Genomic DNA, 26,143 nt, shown 5'->3' with positions numbered 1-26,143 from the left:
ATACTTCCAAATTATAATTTCGTGTGGCTATTTCTAGCCGAGTGCAGCCCTTGTAAGGCAGACCCTCCGATGAGGGTGGGCGGCATCTGCCATGTGTAGGGAACTGCGTGTTATTGTGGTGGAGGACAGTGTTATGTGTCGTGTGTAAGTTGCAGGGATGTTGGAGACAGCACAAACACCCAGCCCCCGGGCCATTGGAATTAACCAATGAAGATTAAAATCCCCGACCCGGCCGGGAATCGAACCCGGGACCCTCTGAACCGAAGGCCAGTATGCTGACCGTTCAGCCAACGAGTCGGACACTTCCAAATTGATATACACGTATTTGTTTTTTACTTAAAAAGCCTAATCTATTCTAATCAGCAAAATTTAACTGGTATTTTACCGTCGCTGAAGTGTTGTAGTTTCACTCGCATACTGAGTGTACGTGCATCAACGACAAACGAGGGAAAATATTTGTCACGACATATAACACAGGTTAAATTCATGAAGAATGCCACAGAACTCGCAAGACGTTTACCTATAATCCAAGAGGAACACTACAAAAATTCACTATATTCCATTATCACAGACAACCATTCGCGCTTAACTCTGTGTTCATGCTGGGCAACCTATTTTTCTGCGGCTATCGGAACACATACTCTAATCGTGCCATCAATGAATTGCTCGAAAAAACTGTATACATGTCGAAACCCAAGACTAAAATATGTTCTTCTATATTACAGTTGATTTCATATACTGGCTCTATTTTTATTAGCAGGACGATGTGGAAGCGGCTATACTGTTAAGATGTTGGTATTTGTTCTTGCAGTCTCTAGTGTGTGGCGCTGAAGACTTCGAGTGTCAAGTATTAAAACTAACACCCCTTACCTAGCTGGCCTGTCGCCGTAAATTGCTGTCGGGGGAGGGGCCACAGCTTCGCCTCAAGGAAGCTTCAAGTGCATGCGTCACCCAAGCGAACTTATATTTTGCAGAGGGTAGCTCTCTATCTCGCCGACAAGGAAACCCAGCTCGCTGGAGAAGCTGAACTGCGGTAGTGCGAACGGATTGTCGAGACAGCTTGGCTTATATGTTCGCAATTTTTAAACATCATAAAAAGCGTTCTAAGGAATAATTAGAAAATGTTAATACAAAGTTCTTTACCCCAGCAGCGCTGGGGTAGATGGGGTTCAGTGCACGCCACTGGTGGGTACGGTAGAATGCATCCACGGAATCTCCTGCCTGCCGCTGGAGGTTACGGAAAGGGGAATCCCAGGGACTCTCGTCTTGGGGAGCTTGGACTGACATTGCTTCCTCCTCCTCACTCCTATCCGACCTCCCGTGATCAACTCTTGTTCCTTTCCGATGCCGACGGCATTAGGTTTTTGAGGTCTACTTTCATTTTCACGCCCTTCTTGGCCCTTCCTCTCTCTTCTTGGCCATTCATGGCTCTTTTTTATTTAGCTAATATATTTACAACCCGTGTTTCACCTACAGGTATATCACGGGATATTTACAGTTATGATAACAACATATGGATAAATTATTGAAGTGAATGGAAGATTTTCTTGAGGAATTCTGTTACTTCGACAGTGTTCCAGTGGTATTTCATAATCCTTGGCAGGGGAGTGGATCGTAGCACAGCTGGTCGTTCTCTTGAGTACGTGGTGCATTCAGTCAACAGGTGTCGAGCAGTCTGTGGAGATTTTTCCGGGCTCTCCCTGGCCCTTCATGACTCTTCTTGGCCCTTCATGGCTCTTCTTGACCCTTCCTAGCCCTTCATGGCGCTTCATTGCCCTTCCTAGCTCTTCCTGGCCCTTCCTGGCCCTTCATGGCTCTTCTTGACTCTTCCTAGCCCTTCATGGCGCTTTATTGCTCATACTGGCCCTTCATGGCTCTTCCTGCCCCTTCATGGTTCTTCTTGGCCCTTCCTGGCTTTTCATGGCTCTTCTTGACCCTTCCTGGCCCTTCATGGCTCTTCTTGGGCCTTCATGGCTCTTCCTGGCCATTCCTGGTCCTTCCTTTTGTTTTGCCGATACCTTCATTCTCTTGTGATTAGGGTTAAGGGAGGATGACTGCCCAGTCAAAATTCCTCTTAAAACAATAAACACCACCGCCGCCGCCACTACCACCACCACCACCTTAACCTTTCATGCCTCCAAGACCCTTCATGCCCCGTAAGGAGATGTCTTCACCTTTTATATTCTTGTCAGGGCTCTGAAAACCGTATGGGTACAGTCATCCTTCTCAGTGATGAATTTCTTACAAAGTAAGGCGAAATAAACAGGATTTTCAAACCAGTCAGGTTGGACTGGGCAATGGTTTAACTTACTGCGGTCAAGTTATCTTTCCTCTTGGTGCCACGAAACCATTCGTCATACGCAGCAGAAATTTTGCACGAACATGTGAATAAACCATACCTCTTGCCTGCTGAGGTTCATCTCAATATCTGGAGGGGTTAATTGGGAAGAGTTAACACTGGAAAGCATGAATTCCTTCTTAAAACACATGCGCGCCTGACATGGTATTACTGACAATAAACAGAGAAAATGCCATATGGACACCACTCCTGTGCACCTCCGTAGCGTAATAGCAGCGCTATTAGCTGCCGTCCTCGGAGGCCTGGGTTTCATTCCCGGCTAGTGCCGAAAACTTAAGAATGGCAGGAAGGCTGGCATGAGGTTAAAATGGTGTATCTGGAAAGAGCTGCGCCACCTATGGATGAGGACATGAGTGTACTTATTTTACCGGCACGTCATATTTATTTCTTAGAATGATGGCACTTAGTATGGATTTATCCTATTTTTACGGTCGGATATCTTTCTTAACGTCAACTTTGTGACTCTGTTGTGGTTTGCAGTGTGGTGTGTTGTATGTAAATGAAGATGTGTATTAAGACGAACACAAATACACATCCCCCGAGCGAGAGGAATTAAACACAGTTAAAATCTCCGAGCCGGCCGGGAATCTAACCTCTGAGCCCAAGACCAGTACGCTGACTTCAGCCAAGGAGACGGAGATTTCTTAGAATTATCTCGTTCACTTGTAAACCGAAAGCTGCAGCTGCCACGTCATCTTAATGACCTTGTTGAGGTCAGTGGTCAATTATCCAGGGTCAGAGGTGTCTTCCCACGTCGCTTGGGAAGCTCGAGATTTGCTACTAATTGTGGGAGCGACGTACAAGGCAAGGTCACCAACACGAAGAACATGAACCCATGACATTGTGTATGTGGCGAAGATTTCTTTCATTGTTCTCCTCTCGTAAAGGAAGTCGACGTCATACTGTAATTGTTCATCAAACGTTGATATCTGTACTAACCTGAGAACTAGTGGTGGTGGTTTATTCTAATCAGAAGAAAAAAGGAAACACTTTTGATGAAAATAGCATGCGCAGAATACGTTTAAAAACGGAACGACAACAACACGTAAAAAAAATATGATTATCGGACTTAACTCCTTCCTTTTCACCTCTGCTAAGTACCGGTGTCAGCTACGAAGGAATTAAGCTAGGGCGTTATTGTTATGTTAATATAACATAACTACTTACAGTGTGTTTATTTTCACTTCTATTACTATTTTCTAACTCTGGGACTGGTTGCTAGTGTTTCTCCCAACACACTTCTTTCCATATTCATACAACAACCGAGCGCAGAAAAACGCAAAAGCGAAATACATTCATTCCTCTACACAGGGTTTGCGTTTAACCGGGTGAGTTCGCCGTGCGGTTAGGGGCGCGCAGCCGAGATCTTGTATCCGGGAGATAGTAGGTTCTAACCCCCACTGTCGGCAGCCCTGAAGTTGGTTTCCCGGGTTTCCCATTTTCACACCAGTGAAATGCTGGGGCTGTACCTTAATTAAGGTCACGGCTGCTTCCTTCACACCCCTAGGCCTTCCACATCCCATCGTCACAATAAGACCTATCTGTGTCGGAATGACATGAAACGAATTGTAAACAAATTGGTTTGCGTCAGGAAAGGCAACCGACCGTAAAACGGAGACAGATTCACATGTGCTACCCCATAAGGGTGTGGGAAAAGCGGTAGGAGAAGAAAAATAAGACTACAAATAATGTTCTTGGTTTTTACGTTCCACTAACTACTTTCTGGCGGTTTGTGGAGACGCCGAAGTGTCGGAATTTAGTCCCACAGAAGTTCTTTTATGCGCCAGTAAACCTACCAACATGAGGCTGATGCATTTGAGAACCTTGAAATACCACCGGACTGAGCCAGGATCGAACCTACCAACTTGGGGTCAGAAGGCCAGCGTCTCAACCATCTGAGCCACTCTGTCCGGCAAGAAGACTAACTTATTACTATTTTTTTCTAAAAGACAAATATTATTTGCCCCAGCGGTGTTTAAAACGCACAAACAGATAAACGAAACATGCAATAGGCCTGTATATTTTTTTTTTCACACACTGTAATGATAGTCTACACTCGTTTAGGACCGCTAGCACCACGGTAGAGTACGCGCATGCGCTACACGGCTGTTACTAAAGCAGTCCGTGTGTCGCTTTGGCCATTTCATTTCACCACGCCAAGGAAACTTACTTTACGCTAAGAATGAGGAATATTCTAACTAGAACACGAATTTTATATGTAGGTTAGAATGCCAACTAAGAAGCGAGTAACAAGCATACTCTACCTACACAACGGTTATGCTTTGAGGTTTGCATAAACATTAGGAGTATGGCCCATCAGAACCCCCAGAATGTATGTTGCTCTTGCTACATAACGGAAGAACGGGCAAGGCGATACTTCCTACTAACCAAATTAGTTTGCATTTTCACCTATTACTGCATTAAAATTCGGCTCCCTGGCTAAATCGTTAGCGTGCTGGTCTTTGGTCACAGGGGTACCGGGTTCGATTCCCGGCAGGGTCCGGAATTTCAACCATAATTGGTTAATTTCGCTGGCACGAGGGATGTGTGGACGTGTCGTATTCATCATCATTTCATCCTCATCTCGACGCGCAGGTCGCCTACGGAGTCTAGTCAAAAGACCTGCATCTGGCGATTCGAACTTGTCCTCGGACATTCCCGGCACTAAAAGCCGTACGCCATTTCATTTCACTGCATAAAAATACAGAGTCTAACTCCTCAAAGGATGAAGATATCGACAAAATAAAGGGAAAGGCAATCAAAGGCGTAAAAATGAAAGATACCTTAGGCCTCGAAAATCTAATACTCCCGGGGACGGAAGAGGACATGGTTAATACTAGACTCAGGAGCTTCGTAGTCGCCAACCACGCTCCCAAGGAGATTCTGAGGGCTCTGTACTTACAGGTGCTTGCCGCCAGGCTTAATAGTTAATCATTCATCCGGTACTATTCCCACCGTAGAGTTATTTTAATAATGTGTTCACTTTCATTGCATCCTGTCATAAGAGAAGCAACCCGGTACCTTATGTCTAGATGAGAGCTTGGACCTACCATAATATTTTAGTTTCACCACGAATTCAATGCTCAACTAATTATTTTCGTAATGTGAATCACTATATACATCTTATATGTTCGTCATAACAGCATGTTTCTAAAACGTTTGCGATTATAATTTATAAATTCCTCATTGGGCAATATTTAATAATAATAATAATAATAATAATAATAATAATAATAATAATAATAATAATAATAATAATAATAATAATAATACACCTTTAATCAAGGCAACGGCCGCTTCTACTCCCTTCCTTCCCGTAGCCCTTTCCTATCCCATCGTCGTCATAACACCTATCTGTGCTGGTGCGATATAAAGGTCATTGTAAAAAACAATATGTGCCCCTACTTAATTTCTCTTAACTTAATCGATCAGTTTGTCTCCTTACTCCCAAGTCTTCTCAGCCCGAAGTTTACAACATTTTCGTAACGTTTATTGGAAATCACCCAGAACAATTCATGCTACTTTCCTTTGGATCTTTTCTAGTTCTCGAATCAAGTAATCCTAGTGAGGGTCCCATACACTAGAACCATATTCCAACTGAGGTCTTACCGATGACGTTTACGCCCTCTGGTTTACGTCCTTACTATTGTACAGCCCCTGAATACTCTCATAACTACGTGATGAGATCTTAACTACACTTAGTAATCTAAAAATATTTTCAGTTCTTTAACTATGGTATTTTTGATTCCTTCATGTGTTGTTTTGAGCTTTGACGTCGTCTGGACCTGTAGTTTCCCATAGGCGACCTGCGCATTTGGGTGTGTGGTGGTGGTGGCGGCGATGATGATAATGCTGATGAGGTAGGGAAAGGATTAAACCTGGTGTCGACTCGTAGCTTTCTCCCGTCGAATAACACCAAGAGGTCTTCTCAAGGGTTATGTCCAGCGCTGTAGTCCCAAAATTCTCACAGGGTATACACTAACACAGGGGATGACAAATCCCGGATTCGAAACCACTCTGCCGTTTAAAATTAATGGGCTACAGCTAGCTACAACAAACTTCCCTCAATTTGACATAAATCAGGCATATAGAAGACATTTTAAGATGAAAAAGAAGCATTCCATATTTGAATGCACAAGTTTGAAAATTTTAATTTGCTTGCACAGTAGTTTTCTACTGGATCTACTTACAGCTATTTCTTAAAACACAATGCAAGGTGGCTCTCTTTATTTGAGATCACGCTTTTCACTGGAACAAATTCTTTGGGCGTATGTTGCAGTACGGTGGTTTTTCAGCCACGTCTTCATGTGTTTCTCGGGCTTAAGGGGATCGGTACAGTAAGCAAACTTCAGATGTTCGGCATTTTAAATATTCTTTATATCAGCTCCTACTACCTAGTTATATGTACAGCAATGAAACTTTCTAAATGAAGCATACTATATGTTAACTATGCAACCACATATCTCACAATTGATTTTGGCATTATCAAACTTACTAATTAATTATTCAAACTGGCGGCTCTTTGCGTGTCGGTGCTCACCGTTTCCTTTTAAATTACTGTTTAAAGTTACATATATAAAACTGACCACTTCCAGAATTGTATTTACAAACTTAGTATTTTCTAATTTTGTGTTACTTAAATATTGCACATTTTGGTAAATATTTTCCATGTAGGTAATTTGTTTCCAAACAATTATCAACCCTAGGCACATTATTTTGGTCAGTTTTATAGACTCTTATCACTAAGAACACGAGAGAAAAGAATCATTATAATACACCGTATGAAACTACCTCACTCATCATTTCCCTAGTACGCCTCTTCATTGATGCCCAGGCCGTCTATGACAGCTGATGCCAGAGCTGTTGAGGATCTAACCAGCCTTAGGGCTGAGGACTGAACGTAAGTACACAATTTAGGAGTTACAAGGGAAGAGGTTTTGAAAAATACATTTTTTTAATTGACCTTTGTTGGAACAACATTTGGTCATCCTCCATGTACAAGGAACACTCACAGCACATATACACAAATATAAACTGGCACTGCAATGTACATGTAAGAAACGAAAACGAAATCGTCCACATTCTTCAAGTACATAACACCACACTGAATCACTCTTCCGGGAGAAGAGGGGGAGAACAAACATACCTCGGGCAACAATGCGATGAGCACAGAGTCCAATTCTTATATCCGGGGTTCTCAGTAAGTCCACCACAGCATTGAGAACTGAATTGTTTTCACCTTGCAACATCAATTGCAGCACTGGTCGGGAACGGCACTTGTAGATAACATAGTTCAGCTAGAACACGGCTTCGAGAAGCATCATAAAGGCCTCACTTCAACAAAATGTGGATGAGATCTCTATCCTCCGCATACTGACGTCGACAGTGCGGTGAATCCAAAACCCCTACGCGATGGAGATGTGAAGGGAATGATTGAGCCTCATTCGGATTACTGAAACCGTTAGACCTCGTGACTGATGAAACTTATAATGCCATGGCTTAGGAGGGATTTTGGGTTGTACGAGAGCATAAGCTCTAAAATACTGTACAGTTCTGAAATAATGGGCCCTACCTGCCGCAGAGCTCTTTAAATAGCCTGTGCAATGTGCAGCTTCTAAATCATAACTCCTAAACTAGTGGAGATATTTAAATAATTCTTTCTCCAAAATGAACTAGAAGAGTGGGGTTGTAAATTTAAAATATTTTGAAAAATTACGCTTTTGAAGGTGGTATGCTGTATCCTACCGATCCCCTTAAATCGGTCAACTGGTGACGCATTTGGATGTATGAACATGGGGTCGAGACGTAAGCAACGAATGGAGATGACCTTAAGTAAGTGATGGCTGACAATGTTATTCATCAAGCTGGACCTTCGAGTTTCACGATTACAAACCTAGCTGGAGAGTTAAAACTCACTGAGAGAATGGTGAAATTAAAAAGAAAAGAGCCAACGTAGAAGGTGTACGCAAGAAATCAGAAGACATACTCTAATGGGTGGAGTTGATCGGAGAGCATACGGCGTACACCCGCATATATCCTCGACTACAACCCTGCTTATGTCCCCACGAATCGCCATCATCAGTAACATATACCCTCACTCATAAGTGTTACATTTTAAAAATCAGATCAATAATGAAATGATGTCTCTTAATTTCACAGTCTTATTGATGTTACTACTGCCGTCCCACTCATTGGCTGAATGGTCAGCGTTGAAGCCTTCAGTTTAGAGGGTCCGAGCTTCGATTCTCGGCCAGGTCGGGGATTTTAATCGCATCTGATTAATTCTTCTGGCTCTGGTACTGAGTGTTTGTGTCTGTCCCAACACTTCCCTCTTCATATTCATACAACACACCATATACAAACCACCACAGAAATATGCAATACTGATTACATCCCTCCATGTACGATTGACGACAGGAAGGGCCACATCCACATGTGTCACACAGTTCGCACCCTCGACCCCTTCGACCCCTCGACCCCAAAGATCTGGGAAAAGCTATAGAAGAAGATTGATGTTACTACTGCCGAGCTGTGTGACTCAGACGGTTGAGCTGCTGGCCTTCCGACTCCAACTTGGCAGGTTCGACCTTGGCTCAGCCCTTTAATATTTAAGATGCTCAGATACGTCAGCCTCGTGTCGGTAGATCTACTGGTAAGTAAAAGAACTCATGCTGGACTAAACCCCGGCACCTCGGTGTCTCCGGAAACCGTAAAAGTAGTTAGTGCGATGTAGGCCTAAAGCAATTAACATTATTATTATTATTATTATTATTATTATTATTATTATTATTATTATTATTATTATTATTATTATTATTATTATTATTATTAGGTAAGGCACCTAACCTCTGTAATGTTAAGTATGAATCAGAAATTATTGTTAAACGCATGGCCTTCTTTCAATGTAAATTACGCGGAAGCAATGTCTTCTGAAATTAAAAATGCTCCCTGGGCAACAGTTTTAACATAATTGATTGCCTTCCAATTTAGCACACATGTAACATTTAACGCGATTCAAAGTCGGGATAACTTGACTGAGAATTTGGATAGACGACTGCTCAGTGCACTGGTGGTGAGACTTTTTTTTTTTTTTTTTTACAATACTGTAATTAGTTCTTTATTAACTCTCATGTCTGTTTAAGGAGGATATATTTGTACATATTGACGTATGATGATGAAGGCTATTGCACTTGATGTTTGATGTCAAATAAATGAATAAATGATTCATAATTTGTGGTACCTATTTTAATAATTGATCATAACTTTCTGAAAGATATTGTATTAAAGTGTGAAAAAAATTCAATATTTCATGATGCAGTGTTGAATACTGATGAAAATGTTCTTAAAACGTAAGGATTGCGCTTAAAAAGAAATATCACTACAGTTCATTCGGCATCAGGAGGTTAGTCTACATACAAAATAAATGGGTATATTTTCGAGGGTGTGTGCCATTGTTTCTTATTCGACGAAAAAATAGCTCTTTAAATTTGATATCTAGCATACATGTTGCGAATTTGCGTGACACTATCTGCAGCACCGCCGGTCAGCGTCTCTGGCTTCCACACGGCCGTGTGGGGTTCGAGGCGAACCAGTCCCCCATTTTTATTTTTATTTTCTTCTCCCTTTTCTTGATCTATTTTGGTCTTTGTCCATGTGGACAAGGAAATGTGCAGATTAAGTATAAGCTCTATCATTAACTCGTATTGAAAAGACAGTGCAGAAATCACATCATATATTAACAAGTACTGGTGGACTACAGAAGCGAATGTATGATATTACCCGGGTACCCATTATACAGGTCGCCGTTAAAACTGTGTACGATTCGATTCCCTGGTGAGAAAAGGCGCTATATACCGTATAGGCGGGTAAGGGCGTTACTACGCGGCCTCTAGAAAACTGGTAATCTGTTACTTTTTCTACATTCTCTTAGTGTTGTGCCATATTTTGAGCTGTGAACATACTCGTATCTGTTTTTAAGTTTTGGTGGATATTGAGTTGTTCTGTTAAAAGAAACAATCTCTTTAAAAAATGAAATGGTGCATGGCTTTTAGTGCCGGGAGTGTCCGAGGATAAGTTCGGTTCGCCAGATGCAGGTCTTTTGATTTGACGCTGTGAGCTTTCCCTGAAGATGGTTTTCCGTGGTTTCCTATTTTCACACCAGGGCCGCTTCCTTCTCACTCCTAGGCTTTTCCCATCCCATCGTCGGTGCGACGTAAAACAAATTGTAAAAAAAAGTGATATGATGCCCGTAAGCTACCTGCGCGTCGTGATGAGGATGAAATTATCATGAAGCGACGACACATACACCCAGCCCCGTGCCAGTAAAATTAACCAATTATGCTTAAAACTCCCGACTCTGCCGGGAATCGAACCCGAGACAATCAGTCACTACTGATCTGCATTTAGGGCAGTCGCCCAGGTGGCAGATTCCCTATCTGTTGTTTTCCTAACCTTGCAAAGAAATCGGAAATTTATTGAACATCTCGTTTGGTAAGTTATTCCAGCTCTAATTCTCCTTCCTATAAACAAATATTTGCCCTAATTTGTCCTTTTGAATTCCAACTTTATTTTCATATTGTAATCTTTACTACCCCTGTGAACAAAGGCCAGCTCGCTAACCATTTAGCCATGGAGTGTTTTCTGATAAGACTTACCGAGGTGAGTGTCTGAAGTTCCATTACATTGCCTGTTATTTTTCTTATCTGCCTGAATGGCCATTGTGGGGGTTGAATGAAGGACCTGTGTCCACATGCCAGCTCTGGTCACAAGGTGCTGATACATACATACATACATACATACATACATACATACATACATACATACATACATACATACATACATACATACATACATACATACATACATACATGCATGGATGTTATGCCTTTGAGCGTTCAGTCTTCACGTCTGTGAATATACTAACCGCCGCCACAATCCTCTTTTTGTAACTAGATCTGTGGTACCCATTTAGTTTTATACCTCTTATCTTTAAATTGTATGCGAAATGTAGATTGTGATCTGTTTTTCTACAAGTCCGAGAGATACCGCGCACATTCAACGACCGACAACAGTCAAGATGTAGATGAAAATGTTGGCCCACAACGGTCACAAACAAAAACGTCTACGCTGATCATTCAGCCATGGAGTCGGTCATAAAATGTCAGTATATATTATACAATATAGAACATCTTATCTATCCATATGCCATGGAAATTTTAATCTTGTTTACCCTAAATCACGGTGCTCGAAATGAATTGTGCATACATACATACATACATAGATACATACATACGTTATCATTATAGACTGTTATGCCTTTCAGCGTTCAGTCTGCAAGCCTCTGAGAATTTACTAAACGTCGCCACAATCCTCGATTTGCAACTAGTGTTGTGGCCTCATTTAGTTCTATACCTCTTATCTTTAAATCGTTAGAAACCGAGTCTAACCATCGTCGTCTTGGCCTCCCTCTACTTCTCTTACCCTCCATAACAGAGTCCATTATTCTCCTAGGTAACCTATCCTCCTCCATTCGTCTCACATGACCCCACCACCGAAGCCGGTTTATGCGTACATCTTCATCCATCGAGTTCATTCCTAAATTAGCCTTTATCTCGTCATTCCGAGTACCCTCCTGCCATTGTTCCCACCTGTTTGTACCAGCAATCATTCTCGCTACTTTCATGTCTGTTACTTCTAACTTATGAATAAGATATCCTGAGTCCACCCAGCTTTCGCTCCCGTAAAGCAAAGTTGGTCTGAAAACAGACCGATGTAAAGATAGTTTCGTCTGGGAGCTGACTTCCTTCTTACAGAATACTGCTGATCGCAACTGCGAGCTCACTGCATTTGCTTTACTACACCTTGATTCAATCTCTCTTATTATATTACCATCCTGGGAGAACACACAACCTAAATACTTGAAATTATCGACCTGTTCTAGCTTTGTATCACCAATCTGACATTCGATTCTGTTGAATTTCTTACCTACTGACATCAATTTAGTCTTCGAGAGGCTAATTTTCATACCATACTCATTGCACCTATTTTCAAGTTTCAAGATATTAGACTGCAGGCTTTCGGCACAGTCTGCCATTAAGACCAAGTCATCAGCATAGGCCAAACTGCTTACTACATTTCCACCTAACTGAATCCCTCCCTGCCATTTTATACCTTTCAGCAAATGATCCATGTAAACTACGAACAGCAAAGGTGAAAGATTACAGCCTTGTCTCACCCCTATAAGTACCCTGAACCAAGAACTCATTCTACCATCAATTCTCACTGAAGCCCAATTGTCAACATAAATGCCTTTGATTGATTTTAATAATCTACCTTTAATTCCATAGTCCCCCGGTATGGCGAACATCTTTTCCCTCGGTACCCTGTCATATGCTTTCTCTAGATCTACGAAACATAAACACAACTGCCTATTCCTCTCGTAGCATTTTTCAATTACCTGGCGCATACTGAAAATCTGATCCTGACAGCCTCTCTGTGGTCTGAAACCACACTGGTTTTCATCCAACTTCCTCTCAACGACTGATCGCACCCTCACTTCCAGGATGCCAGTGAATACTTTGCCTGGTATACTAATTAATGAGATACCTCGATAGTTGTTGCAATCCTTCCTGTTCCCTTGCTTATAGATAGGTGCAATTACTGCTTTTGTCCAATCTGAAGGTACCTTACCAACACTTTATGCTAATCTTACTACTCTATGAAGCCATTTCATCCCTGCCTTCCCACTATACTTCACCATTTCAGGTCTAATTTCATCTATTCCTGCTGCCTTATGACAATGGAGTTTATTTACTATCCTTTTCACTTCCTCAAGCATAATATCACCAACATTGTTTTCCTCCTCCCCATGAGCTTGGCTGTTTGCATCACCACCATGATGATTTCCTTTTACATTGAGAAGATATTCAAAATATTCCCTCCACCTCTCCAGTGATTCCCTGGGATCTATTATGAGTTCAGCTGAATTACTCAAAACACTGTTCATTTCCTTTTTCTCTCCCTTCCTAAGATTCTTTATTACTGTCCAGAAAGGTTTCCCTGCTGCTTGACCTAGCCTTTCCAGGTTATTACCAAAATCTTCCCATGACTTCTTTTTGGATTCAACAACTGTTTGTTTCACTCTGTTTCTTTCATCTACGTACCAATCCCTGTCTGCCTTGGCCCTTGTTTGGAGCCATTTCTGATAAGCCTTCTTTTTACGTTTACAAGCTGCTCTCACTTCATCATTCCACCAAGATGTTCGCATTTTCCCATCTTTACACACAGTTGTTCCTAGGCATTCCCTTGCTGTTTCTATAACAGCATCCCTGTATGCCACCCATTCACTTTCTATATCCTGAACCTGCTTACTGTCTACTGTTCGAAACTTCTCACTAATCATATCCATGTACTTCTGTCTAATTTCCTCGTCCTGGAGACTTTCTGCCCTTATTCGTTTGCAGACAGATTTCACTTTCTCTACCCTAGGCCTAGAGATACTTAGTTCACTACAGATCAGATAGTGGTCTGTATCATCGAAAAATCCGCGGAAAACTCGTACATTCCTAACAGATTTCCTGAATTCAAAGTCTGTTAAGATATAGTCCATTATGGATCTGGTACCCCTAGCCTCCCATGTGTAGCGGTGAATAGCCTTATGCTTGAAGAATGTATTCGTAGCAGCTAAACCCGTACTAGCACAGAAGTCCAGCAGACGCTTCCCATTCCCATTAGCTTCCATATCTTCCCCACATTTACCAATCACCCTTTCGTATCCTTCAGTTCTATTCCCAACTCTCGCATTGAAATCGCCCATTAGCACTATTCTATCCTTGCTGTTCACCCTGACCACGATGTCACTCAATGCTTCATAAAACTTGTCAACTTCATCCTCATCTGCACCCTCACATGGTGAATACACGGACACAATTCTTGTCCTAATTCCTCCCACTGACAAATCTACCCACATCACTCGCTCATTTACGTGCCTAACAGAAACTATGTTGCGTGCAATGGTATTCCTAATAAGGAGCCCTAACCCAGACTCTGCTCTTCCCTTTCTAACACCCGTCAAGTACACTTTATAATCTCATCTCTTCCTCATTATCTCCCCTTACCCGAATATCACTTACTCCTAGCACATCCAGATGCATCCTCTTTGCTGACTCAGCCAGTTCTACCTTCTTTCTTCCACAAGCCCCATTAATATTGATAGCTCCCCATCGAATTCCATTTCGTTCGCCAACTTGTTTCCAAGGAGTCCCTCGCCTGTCAAATGGGAGTGGGACTCCATTACTCCCATAGGTCCGAGGCTTGCTTAAAGTGTTCTGAGCTCGGTAAATTCATGAAGCAGGATGCTGCCTTACTTGCACATAGTCCAAGTGAGGATCTCTCCTCTAACGGGTTATGGACCACCGGTGAATTGTATAGTCCTAGCCGCCTGAGCACAAGGAGGGCCACGACTCAGAATATGTCCGAGATGCCCACTCCCATTCCATAGCAACTGGTATCCCGACTCTCAGGACTACTTACTAGGCCACTCAGCCGTTGCCCATGGTTCACGAACTAGGACGTGACTACAGTAACCCACAAACATGAACCACCCCGATTCGAAACTCAGCCTTCCAGGTGTGAAGCCAGCAGGTAAGCCACCGAGCTAATCACGCCAATCGGATACATTAAATGGTCATAAATAAAGCCGTGGACTTTTCACCCGATGTTGCGATACTACAATGCTGCTAAAGATATGCCAGGTTACATCCCCTGTATGAAAGCTTATTTACGTGCTTTGATGTGATCTTGGCCACGGGCTTTCCAGTTTTACGAGGAAGTTGAACCACAGGCGCGAGAGTTATTAATTAAAGTTCACCTCCAATGGGGGTGTGTCTGGAAAGAGATGCGTCATCTCTGGACGGGAACTCAAATTTGGTCAAATCCATGCCTAAGTGGTCAGCTTCTTGGCCTTCCGTTCTCGGATTCGAATCCCGTTCGGGTCGAGGGATTTTAACCTTAATAGGTTAATTCATTTTTCCCGGGGAATGAGTATTTGTACTGTCTACAACATTCCCGCAACTTCATATATATCACACACTACAGTACCGTATCCCCCATCACAACGCGCAGTTTCCTACACATGGCAGATGCCCACCGTCATTGGAGGGTCTGCCTTTCAAGGCATGCAACCAGGTTAGCAATAGCCACACTACATTATTATTATTGTTAAAATAAACTGCACTTTCATTGGTCGGTATTCGAGCCGCGGTCCCGTTAGTTGCAGAAGAGCCAGTGAAGCCAATACGCAACTATCACGCTCCACATATAAAGGTAAATACTTTAAAACAACAATAGGATGTCTGCATAGTAACACTGACCATCCTTTTGTTCTGTATTTGCTGATTTTTATTGCGGCTTCATCGGGTTGTTCAAATAGAAAACAGAAATTTACGTCAGTTCCTCGCTCAACCGATCCTTGAAATTGTCCTCTGATTAGTGCGAAATTATTTGCTTCGATCCTAGATTCTGTTTCCTGAGCGTGGGTCCGTGTCCTTGGCATGGCGAGTGTGGGCTGCTATGCTGGCTGAACGAACCACGGAACCAGTGTGAGCAAGTGTTTCTTCGTGGTCGGGTGATACAACGCTGGAGAGGGACACAAAACTTGTGTTCGACAGTGTCCAAATAATATTCACAAGCAAAGGGCCCTTCGCCCAACATTCCTTTGGTAAGTGACAGGTTACATTCCAGGTGGCTGTTCAAAACTCCTTTTGGATGGAACTGTTGTCACTGTATTCTCTACTGTCAAGATATTGTTCGAGTTTGACGTTCAAGGGGCGCGGTCGTATACTGCATACCAACGTTTACGTGGCTCAAGAGGAAGTCTGTCAGTCATTCGTAGGAATACCTGAAGTTTAATTTTAATCCTGCTAGTGATTACGAAAGCGTGTTTTTGTTTTGTTTTTTTTTTCCGCCAATGACTAATCGTTGTAGTAGGAAGTAGTTATTGATTTACTTTTCACACTGTTCGCTCTTGTCCTCACGTGGTGAAAGATCGATTACTAACTCTGGTATATTTAAAGGCAATCTCGTGTGTGTTTTCTTTCCTTCTTAATACTTGTTGTATTGACATCTAATTGGATACTCGACCAAATCTGCAACTGCTCGGCAGAGCTGTCGGATATCTTCAGTTGCTCGTTTCGTTATCTATCAACAATGATACGGTACTGTCGAATATCACTGTACTGTATTTCTCATAGATTATATTTTAGTTTTAATGTGTTATTTCGCTACCATTTATTTTGCATATACCGTACTAGTTAGGCGTACCACTTTCTGCGGTAAAGAAATTCAAATGTTGTTGTATTGCGGTCAATGGCCAGAGCGTAGTCTACCTATAGATTACCTATTTATGTGGGCCTGTACTTACACATACTGAATTTGGGGAACCAATCCTCTGTAGGTCTAGAAGTATTAGAAAAAATATAAATTATTTTCGAAATTTCTACAACTTTCATAAAGCTAAAGAATTACAAATGTTTCGTGAACTATAGTAAAACTGAAACAATGCTACTGGCATGTGTCCGTTGAGAGGAGGAAACTGAACCTTGGTCTCCGGGAGCCCAGAAAGCAAATATGTTATATGATTCTTATAATAGAAGTGTAGTCGTTACTACACGGATTCCGTGAAAAATGAATACAGGAATATTAGTTAATAAGAGAACATTAGTTCATAAATGAGAACTGGGAGTATTTTTATTTAGAGCGTAAAGAGACCGGAATTCCGGATGAGAAACCAAATCGGTCTCCCGTCGTTTGGAAGCTTGCAGTTATTATTATTATTATTATTATTGACAGAATTAATAACTGTATTGTGGTTGTATTTGTTAACATTAAGCAAATTCGTAATGGAATATGTTCATAATACCAGTCCCAGGGGACCCTTGACTTGATAGAACAAACTATTCTTCATTGTACAGTTCTTGGTTACCGATTTTTTTTTTTTTTTTTTTGCTTTACGTCACATCGACACAGATGGGGCTTATGGCGACGATGGAATAGGAAAGGACTAGGAATGGAAAGGAAGGGGCCGTGGCCTTAATTAAGGTACAGCCCCAGCATTTGCCTGGTGTGAAAATGGGAAACTATGGAAAACCATCTTCAGGGCTGCCGACAGTGGGGTTCGAACCCACTATCTCCCGGATGCAAGCTCAAAGCTGCACGCTCCTAACCGCACAGCCAAGTCGCCCGGCACTGAATTCTCTTATGAGATCAAACCATATATAAATATTGGATTTTATTTCTTATGAGAAACTGGAACTGTAAAATAATAATGATGATGATGATGATGATGATGATAACTTCAACAACACAGGTAGATAGGCCTTCACAAAAAAATATTTTCCGTTGGTGCATAGTGTTACGGAACATAAAACTAAAATTAAAGAATGCCTAAAAGTGATTAAGGATGATGAAGTAGGCCTGTTCATCATCATCATCATCATCATCATCATCAGGGGTGCCAACTTGAACATATTGTGGGGGTGGGAGAGGGGGTAAGGCAAACTCGGATGTTATCCATTGTCTTTGGCTTAATTTCTAGTCTTAGTTAGAGGGTCTTTCATGTGACCTCCCATTAATTAGCTAGGCTAATGGAAAATGCCCAAAGAAATAAACAGACTACTACATTTTCCATTTATTTCAATTGCTTTATAATTTTTACACATTGCCCCAGTACATGACTATGTCCATACTGGTACTAAAAAAGTAGCTATAAACTTAACTAAGGCCACGGCCACTTCTTTTGCATTCCTAGACCTTTCCTATGCCTTCGTCGCCATAAGACCTATCTGTGTCAGTGCGACATAAAGAAAAATGGTAATAATAATCACTGTAATATGACTCCCCTCCCCCTGTTCTTTTTATCAACATGATCTTTAAAGTGTTCACTAAACTACCTTAATTTCCAGTTATTTCACTTACTTAATTGCTTAGTTTTGGGGGATGTCACCCCTCCCCAAAGGGACCTGGGCACAACTGAATTGGCATCCCTGATCATCATTATCTTTATCAGGTGTTAGATAATTAACCACTGAAAATGGAAAAATATCCCCTTTACACAAACTTAAGCTATTTCAATTCAGTATGTGTAGGTGTTCTAATTAAAGGAAGACTTTTGGGTACCTCTGTATATGTGTGTCCAACCCTTGTTCCGTTTGTCTATGGGGTCGGATATGAAGTAAGTTTTTACGACCAGGATGCCCTTCCTGACGTCAGACGCATCAGAGGAGTTAATGAGATGAAATAAATGATGTGATATATGATAGTAGAAAGGGAGAGGGTGAAGCCTGGTGCCAGCACATAGCCTTCACTGCCAGTGTTATATGTCCTTACTCCATATGAACACTGCAGAGTGGTTTGGAATTGAACCCAGGCTTTTGGCACCCAACATAGTGATTGTATACCACCATCTCTCCTACCCTGCTGGCCAACATTCTGATAGTGAATTTTTGATAACTAATTGGACTCAAACTGGCCAACCATGGTGTCAGGCCATGTAGACTTGAAGGCTTAACGTTCCTGGCCATGGGGTGGGCTACTGGTATGATAATGAAATTCTTCAATTTTTAAGATGTCCACAATTTTTGGTTACTTCCCTAAAATAAGAAAGTATCTTTGCACCTATTCTCATTCAAAAAGCTATTGTATACTGAAGAAATCTGTTTACATCTCATAGTACAGGTCTCAATTTAGTTGATCAGTGACTTCTAGCTCTAATGTACTGTCTACTATCTTTTCTTGGCTATTTATAAAATGTTTGTCTTCAGTGATTCCAGTGGTGGCTTAAAGAGACAATCATACTTCTTGCTTGCTACATAAGTTAAATACATAAAAATTGCAATGACAGAAGATAAGTTACTCTCAAAAGTTTTCATTGTTGAATGCTTCTTTTACCTTTTTAAAGCAGACAACTTCTCCAGGATGGAAGTCCTCTAATATCTTTTTCAGTAAATACTTCGAATTTATTGGCATTGTAAGAAATATTTAAGTCACATTCATCTTTTTTGATTGGTGATTTATGATTTATGGCCTGCAGAAAGTAATTTCTTTATCGAGGAAATCAGGACGTTCACTTTGCGAATTGAAGTCTGTGCTGTCCAGTGACTTGATGAAGTCCAAATCATTTTGTAATACAAATCTCTAAGACTAACCTGGCCATACACATGTAAGGTGCTGTATGACTATAAGCTATGAGAACACAGTTGTAAGTAGTGCTTGATTTACCATTTTCACACCAGGCAAATGCTGGGGCTGGATCTTAATTTAGGCTTATGGTTGGTTCCTTCCTTCCCACTTCTATCCCTTTTCTGTCCCAACGCCACCATAAGACTTATCTGTGTTGGTGCGACATAAAGCTAATTGTACAAAAGAAATTTTTACCAGTGCCTGGTTGCTACAAAAGACTAAGCACATCATCGCACACCCATAGTTCGTAGATATGGCCCATGTCTTTTCTCTTTACTCCTGGAATTCCTGAAAGAAAATTAATGACACGTCTTTGTTTCACATCCATCGTTTTGTCCAGCAAGATCCCAATTCCCTTCTCTCCTAGTTTATCCACTGTTAGCTCTGTGGTCTAAGGGTACTGAGCTTGCCTCTTACTCAGAGGCCCCAGGTTTGATTCCCAGCCAGTTAGGGATTTTTAAATGGATCTGAGGGCTGGTTCGAGAACAACTGAAGAGTTATCTGTTGTTGAGGTTGTGGCCCTGGTCTAGAAACCTAAGAATAGCAGCCAAGAGGATTAATTGTGTTGATCATGCATCATCTCGTAAGTTGCCGGCCCTTGGGCTGAGCAGGTGGTCGCTTAGTAGTCCAAGGTCCATCAGGGCTGTTATGCCGTAGGGTTTGTTTTAGGTTTGGTTTGGTCCAGTTTTGATACACCCTTGTGTTTCTGGTTCAAGAAACATCTTTCATTCTCTTGGGTCTTAGTTGTTAGAAGATGCTTATTATTGGTGCTTATTTCTTGCCATTACAGCTTTGTCCCAATACTTGCAGAACAAAACTTTTCTGTCACTTGAAAAGTCTTATACATAGCATACACTTATAATATCTCACAAACTGATCTCTTCATTTTAGGCATTGTGAATAAAGCAGTAACCACAAAGTGCACAACATAACTACAGTAGATAAGGCAGGGGCAGGCAACCTTTTAACAGTGAATAGCTAATTTCCAAAATGAGTTTTCTGTATTTCTGTATTTTAATTTTCATCTTTTATTCTTCTTCTTCAAGCGCCATCCCCTCTCAGAAGGTCGGCTGCCTTCATAGAGATTCTTGCTTTAGATGATGCAGTGCGAAACAGCTCAATAGTGGAACAGTTGAGCCAAGTTTTCATATTATCAATCCAAGAAATGCGTCTTCTTCCTGGGCTTCTTTTGCCTTGTTTCTTCTCTTGAATGACCACCTGCAGTAGATGATATTTCTCTCCTCGATACCGCAGCTTTCTGATTTCAGTGGTGTTAAATATTTCCTTACCGGGCGGGTTGGCTGTGCGGTTAGGGGCGCGCAGCTGTGAGATTGCATCTGGGAGGTAGTGGGTTGGAACCCCACTGTCGATAGCACTGTAGATGGTTTTCTGTGGTTTCCCATTTTCATACCAGGTAAACGCTGGAGCTGTACCTTAATTAAGGTCACGGACGCTTCCTTCTCACTCCTAGGCCTTTCCCATCCCATCATCGCCATCAGACCTATCTGTGTTGGTATGATATAAAACAAATTGTAAAAAATATTTCCTTTCTCTTTCCCATTCACCTCATTACCTCATCGTTTGTGATCTTATCTGTCCAATTCAACCACAGTACCCTTCTGTACGTCTATAGCTCAAATGTCTATGATCTGTCCATTTCTCTTTTCTTTATGGTCCAGTTCTCAACTCCATAGAACAAGGTGGAGAAGACGTTAAAATCTCAGAAGTCTAATTTTTAGATGTAAACTAAGGTCTCTGCTACAGAACACTCTCCTCATTTTAATGAATGCATTTCTGGCTTGGCCGATCCTGGACTTTATTTCCTCAGTACAGTCAATATTGTAGTTCACATTTGTTCCTAAATACTTGTACTTTGTCACTTGCTGTACTGTTTCTCCATTGATCATCAAGCTGTCTTGAGTTGTATTTGGGATACTACCATAATAAAATGTGTCTTACTTATGTTAAGTGGTAAGCCCCATTGGTCACTTGCCTCCACAACTTGGTTCGTCAGTTGCTATAAATCTTGTAGGCTTTCTGCCAACAACAATGTGTCATCTGCAAATCTTAAGTTGTTGATTGTTTTTCCATTAACTTTAATTCCTGCTGTTTCTTCTGCTAAAGCTGCTTGTATTATTTCCTCTGAGTATTGATTAAACAAGAAAGGAGACAGGACACAACCCTGTCTAATGCCATGTTTTATTACCGCCTCTTCAGAGAACTCCCTACCTTCCTTTATGATAACAGTCTAATTGTTGTAATTATTACTGATGATTTAAATATCCTCTACATCCAAGTTCTTCTTCCTGAGCATTTAGATGAGGCAATCATGACAAACTTTGTTGAAAGCTTTATTATAATCCAAAAAGCAGGCATACATCGGTTGATTGACATCTAAACATCTCTGTGCCAGCGCATTGAAGATAAACAAGGCTTCTCTTATTCCTAGTGCATTTCTGAAACCAAATTGTGTTTCTGTGATAACCAGTTCTAATTTTTTTGAAGATCCTTTGGTGGATAATTTTTAGGAATATTTTAAGAGTATGGCCTATAAGACTGATTGCTCGATGGTCATTGCATTGACTAACATTTTGCTTTTTCTGCCGTTGGAACAAATATAGCCTGTAGCCATTCATGAAGGATGACTCCTGTGTTGTAGATTGAATTATACAAGTCTACTAGGACATCTAATTGTTCTTCATTAATGGGCTTCAATATGTCAGATCAGGATCAGGTGCTTTATTATTTTTTGACAGTTTTGTAGCATGTATTACTTCTTTTGTTATATCTGGTCCATTTTTGACATCCATACCTTCACTAGCATAAAGTTCTTTCTTGTCATGTTCAAACAGTTCTTCTATATATTCTTTCCATCTCAAGTTTTTCTTTATTACCAGGAATGATGTCGGCATTTCTGTCAAGCAGAATACTTCCTTTTCTCATCTTATTGATTCCAGTTAGTTCTTTGAATTTCTTATGGATACTGAAATTGTTGCTTTTCAAGATTAGTTCTTCAATCTCTGTACATCTTTCTGTGAACCATTTCTCCTTTGCCAACCATATCTTCCTTCTTATTTTGGCATGTGTGCTCCTGTATAGATATTTATCCTGGATTTTACAAATCCTTTTCCATTAATTGTATTATTTCATCAGTCATCCAGGTCTTTTTGTGAGCTGTTTTACAATCTTTCAGCATCTCTTGAGTTGTATGTTGAAGTACTCCCTTGAAGGATTTCCATTTGTCATCGACATCACTGGGGAAATATTTCTTGACTTTACAAAGTTCTTCATTGATACGTTCTGTACTATAGTATCTTTTACAGGCTACAGTGCTAAACCGCAGGACAATGCTCACAATGACCACCATTATCACTGTTCCAATTACACTCACGACAGCTGCTCCACACGATGACTCCACAGCGGTCCACGATCCATGGTAATTTACATACAGTACTCCGTATTCCAACACAATACTCAGGCACTGACTGGTGGAACACCCACCACACACTCGACACTCCAACACAACAACTCCTCGTTCAGACTCCGGTGGGACACTGGCGACAGCGACCCAGTCCAGCTACCAGATTCCAGTACTCACTCCGAGACTGGCTGACAGTTCATGGCTAGCCTCCTTTTTATAGCTCGGGTGATGAGTACCAGAATATTTGCAATGTGACTAGACATGAAACATTTTCATTGCACCTCCCAGAAAGTGCATGGGGAAACGAAACAGAAAATAACAATACACGGAAAGACCGGAGATATTGACATGTTGAGAACTAAATTACCTAAAATCAAACTATATTACAGATTTCAATATTTGAACATCAAATTTTGAGGCATGGTACAAAAGTAGGCCTGTTCTTAAAAACTGATTTGTGAAGATAGTAATGGAATCCCTTAATAACAATTCACATTAGCATAAATATAAAAACTATGGAAATTGCAAACTTTATTTTAGTACCGGGTATTAATGTGAAACATGGTACTGCATAGCATTAGCCAGCTTGGTGTAGTAAACAATGTAACTGGAGATTGCTGTATGTAAGCAGTTTTCAGGATGAAAATCACTGTTGCCAATGCAGTTTTTACCATAGGCATATTATGTTAACTGAACGTATACTGAGCAATGAAGCCAGTAGTGCAACGGTATTAAGTTTCAAAATGTTTGGCTAATGAGAACTACAGAACAAAGAAGTTTTCTTTCAAATAATACTCTAAAACCATCTTATTATAAATCAAACAAAAGTATTTAAAATAAAATTACAAAATTACAAGATAAAAAGCGGGTGCTTAAAATCTGTGGAAAGGGTGCCATGTATGCATGGGCACTGTATTGCTGACTCCTAGGATAAGGGTTGAGAAGAGCTCAGAATGACCATTTGCAGGAAGGAGATAAGCAAACTGTGTTATATGTGGCCTTGTTGTCAAGGCTGCTCAACACCCACTGTGAAGAATTACTTGCCAGCTTTCCCACTTGATGCTAACGAGCTGAACTCTGCTCACTTGCCTCTTGTTCCACTTGTTCATATTGTGACATTATTCACAAAGGTTTTAGAAGGAAAACAATTGAAAATACTATATTCAGATACCTTGAGAGCACAATACAGTTATGTGCCCTGTCGTAACCCCTTCAGTATTTCCTGGAAGGAACTAATGAGAAAACTTGGAGCTCCCAGCCTGAGGGCATGATCGGTTTTTCAGTGTATTGTAATTTTCTGTTCGTCTGGTTTACCTACGCGCTTTCTTGGAGGTGCAACGAAAATGTTTTGTGTCTAGTCACATTGCAAATATTCCAGTACTCATCACTCCAAGCTATAAAATTGAGGCTAGCCGTGAACAGTCAGCCAGTGTTGGAGTCTGGTAGTTGGACTGGGGTGACAGCAGTGTTCGCTGTCACCAGTGTCCCACCGGAGTCTGAACGAGGAGTTGTTGTGTTGGGAGTGTCGAGTGTGTAGTGAGAGTTCCACCAGTCAGTGCATGAGTATTGTGTTGGAATACTTACATACAGGGTGGCGCACGAATAGTTGACACATTTGAAAAGCAAATGTAAAATGCAACTCATGCACTATGTTGTTGAAATTTCGCACACACCTTCCCTGTTTCATGGAAATATCTGTAGAGGTGACACTGCTGCTTTGTCTCCAAATGCCTGCATTCCAGTGAGCTTTCTGCCATAGCCGACCACGGCCGACTCTCCGCTCAGCAGCGTGCAAAAACAGTTATCCTTTATTGCAAATCAAAAAGTGTTACGTTGACACAAAAGAAATTCTGAAGTGTATTTCAGACTAGGTGGGCACCAGCAAGGAACACCTTCCTTCCCTTATACAGAAATTTTGAAGAACAAGGCAGTGTGAAGGAAGAAAAGCGACCACGTGCACCAGCAGTTCGGTCTCCTGAAAACATCGCTACAGTGAGGGTCTCCGTGCAGCGCAGCCCACACAAGTCAACACGGGGGGGCTTCCAGAGAAAGTGGAATATTGTGCAATTCAGTTCAAAGAATGTTACACGGTGACCTTCAATTGTACTCGTACAAAATGACTGTACTACACAAGCTAACAGATCTTCACAAGTAGAAGAGTTTGCAGTACACGTTATGGACTCAAGGTAAAGATGAAGTACGGTTTAACACTTGGTTCTCTGATGAAGACTATTTTCATCGCAATGGGGCAGTTAATAAAAAGAAAGTGCGGTATTGGGCTACAGAAAAACCAGACATTATTCACGAAAGAACGCGTATGGGGAAAATGTGGGTAGCTCTGTCAAGTCATGGGTTAATTGGACCATTTTTCTTCAATCAGACAGTTAATGCACAGCAATACAAGGACATGCTGGGGAATGAATTCATGTCCCAAATTATTGCTTTTCCTATTCATACGCAGTGGTTTATGCAAGATGGTGGAACACCTCACATGGCTAATGATGTTTTTGAAGGGAGTAATTGGTGATCTTGTAATGTCTCATCGTCACCCACAGTACAAGAATAATTGCGGATTCCTCTGGCCTCCTTAAAATCCAGATTTAAATCCTTGTGATTTCTTTTTATGGTTCTATTTGAAAGAAAACTCTTCGCTTCAAGACCTCAAAGCCGCATGGAAATGCGTGGTCATATTGTGCAGCTCTGCAGTGAAATTCATGAAGACATCTGCCAAAAAAGTCATCAGAAACATACGTACTTGTCTCAAAGAGGTTGTCCACCGCAGTGGAGGCCACATTGAAAATGTGATATAGTGAAATATATTTCCAGCATCCAAGCTGCCTGTGTCTAAAATTTCATTAGAGTTCAGTGAAAAATAAAGTTGTTATTCTAAAATTAAATGTGTCAACTATTCGAGCGCCACCCTGTATTATCATCGTGGGAGAACACACAACCTAAATACTTAAAATTATCTACCTGTTCCAGCTTTGTATCCCTATCTGACATTCAATTCTGTTGAATTTCTTACCTACTGACATCAATTTAGTCTTCGAAAGGCTAATTTTCATACCATACTCATTGCACCTATTTTCAAGTTCCAAGATATTAGACTGCAGGCTTTTGGCACAATC

The 26,143-nt window shown here is 41.2% G+C and overlaps 1 protein-coding gene across 3 annotated transcripts in view; it reads left to right on the top strand.

Moving 5' to 3' along the window:
- The window catches only part of vari (MAGUK p55 subfamily member vari), a 331,137-nt gene that overhangs the window by 187,069 nt on the left and 117,925 nt on the right, over nucleotides 1-26,143 (top strand). The window contains exon 1 of one of the 3 annotated variants that reach the window (XM_067150877.2): nucleotides 15,930-16,076. The exons of the other annotated variants lie outside the window; for them this stretch is intronic. The gene's annotated coding sequence lies outside the window, so the exon portion shown is untranslated. Of the gene's footprint in view, nucleotides 1-15,929; nucleotides 16,077-26,143 lie in introns of those variants that run through there. 3 annotated transcript variants of the gene reach the window in all.

This window comes from Anabrus simplex, chromosome 7, assembly GCF_040414725.1.
Source record: "Anabrus simplex isolate iqAnaSimp1 chromosome 7, ASM4041472v1, whole genome shotgun sequence".
In the NCBI taxonomy this organism is placed as follows: Eukaryota; Metazoa; Arthropoda; class Insecta; order Orthoptera; family Tettigoniidae; genus Anabrus; species Anabrus simplex.
Note: the sequence above shows the minus strand (reverse complement) of the source record. Positions and strands in the feature narration are given on the sequence as shown.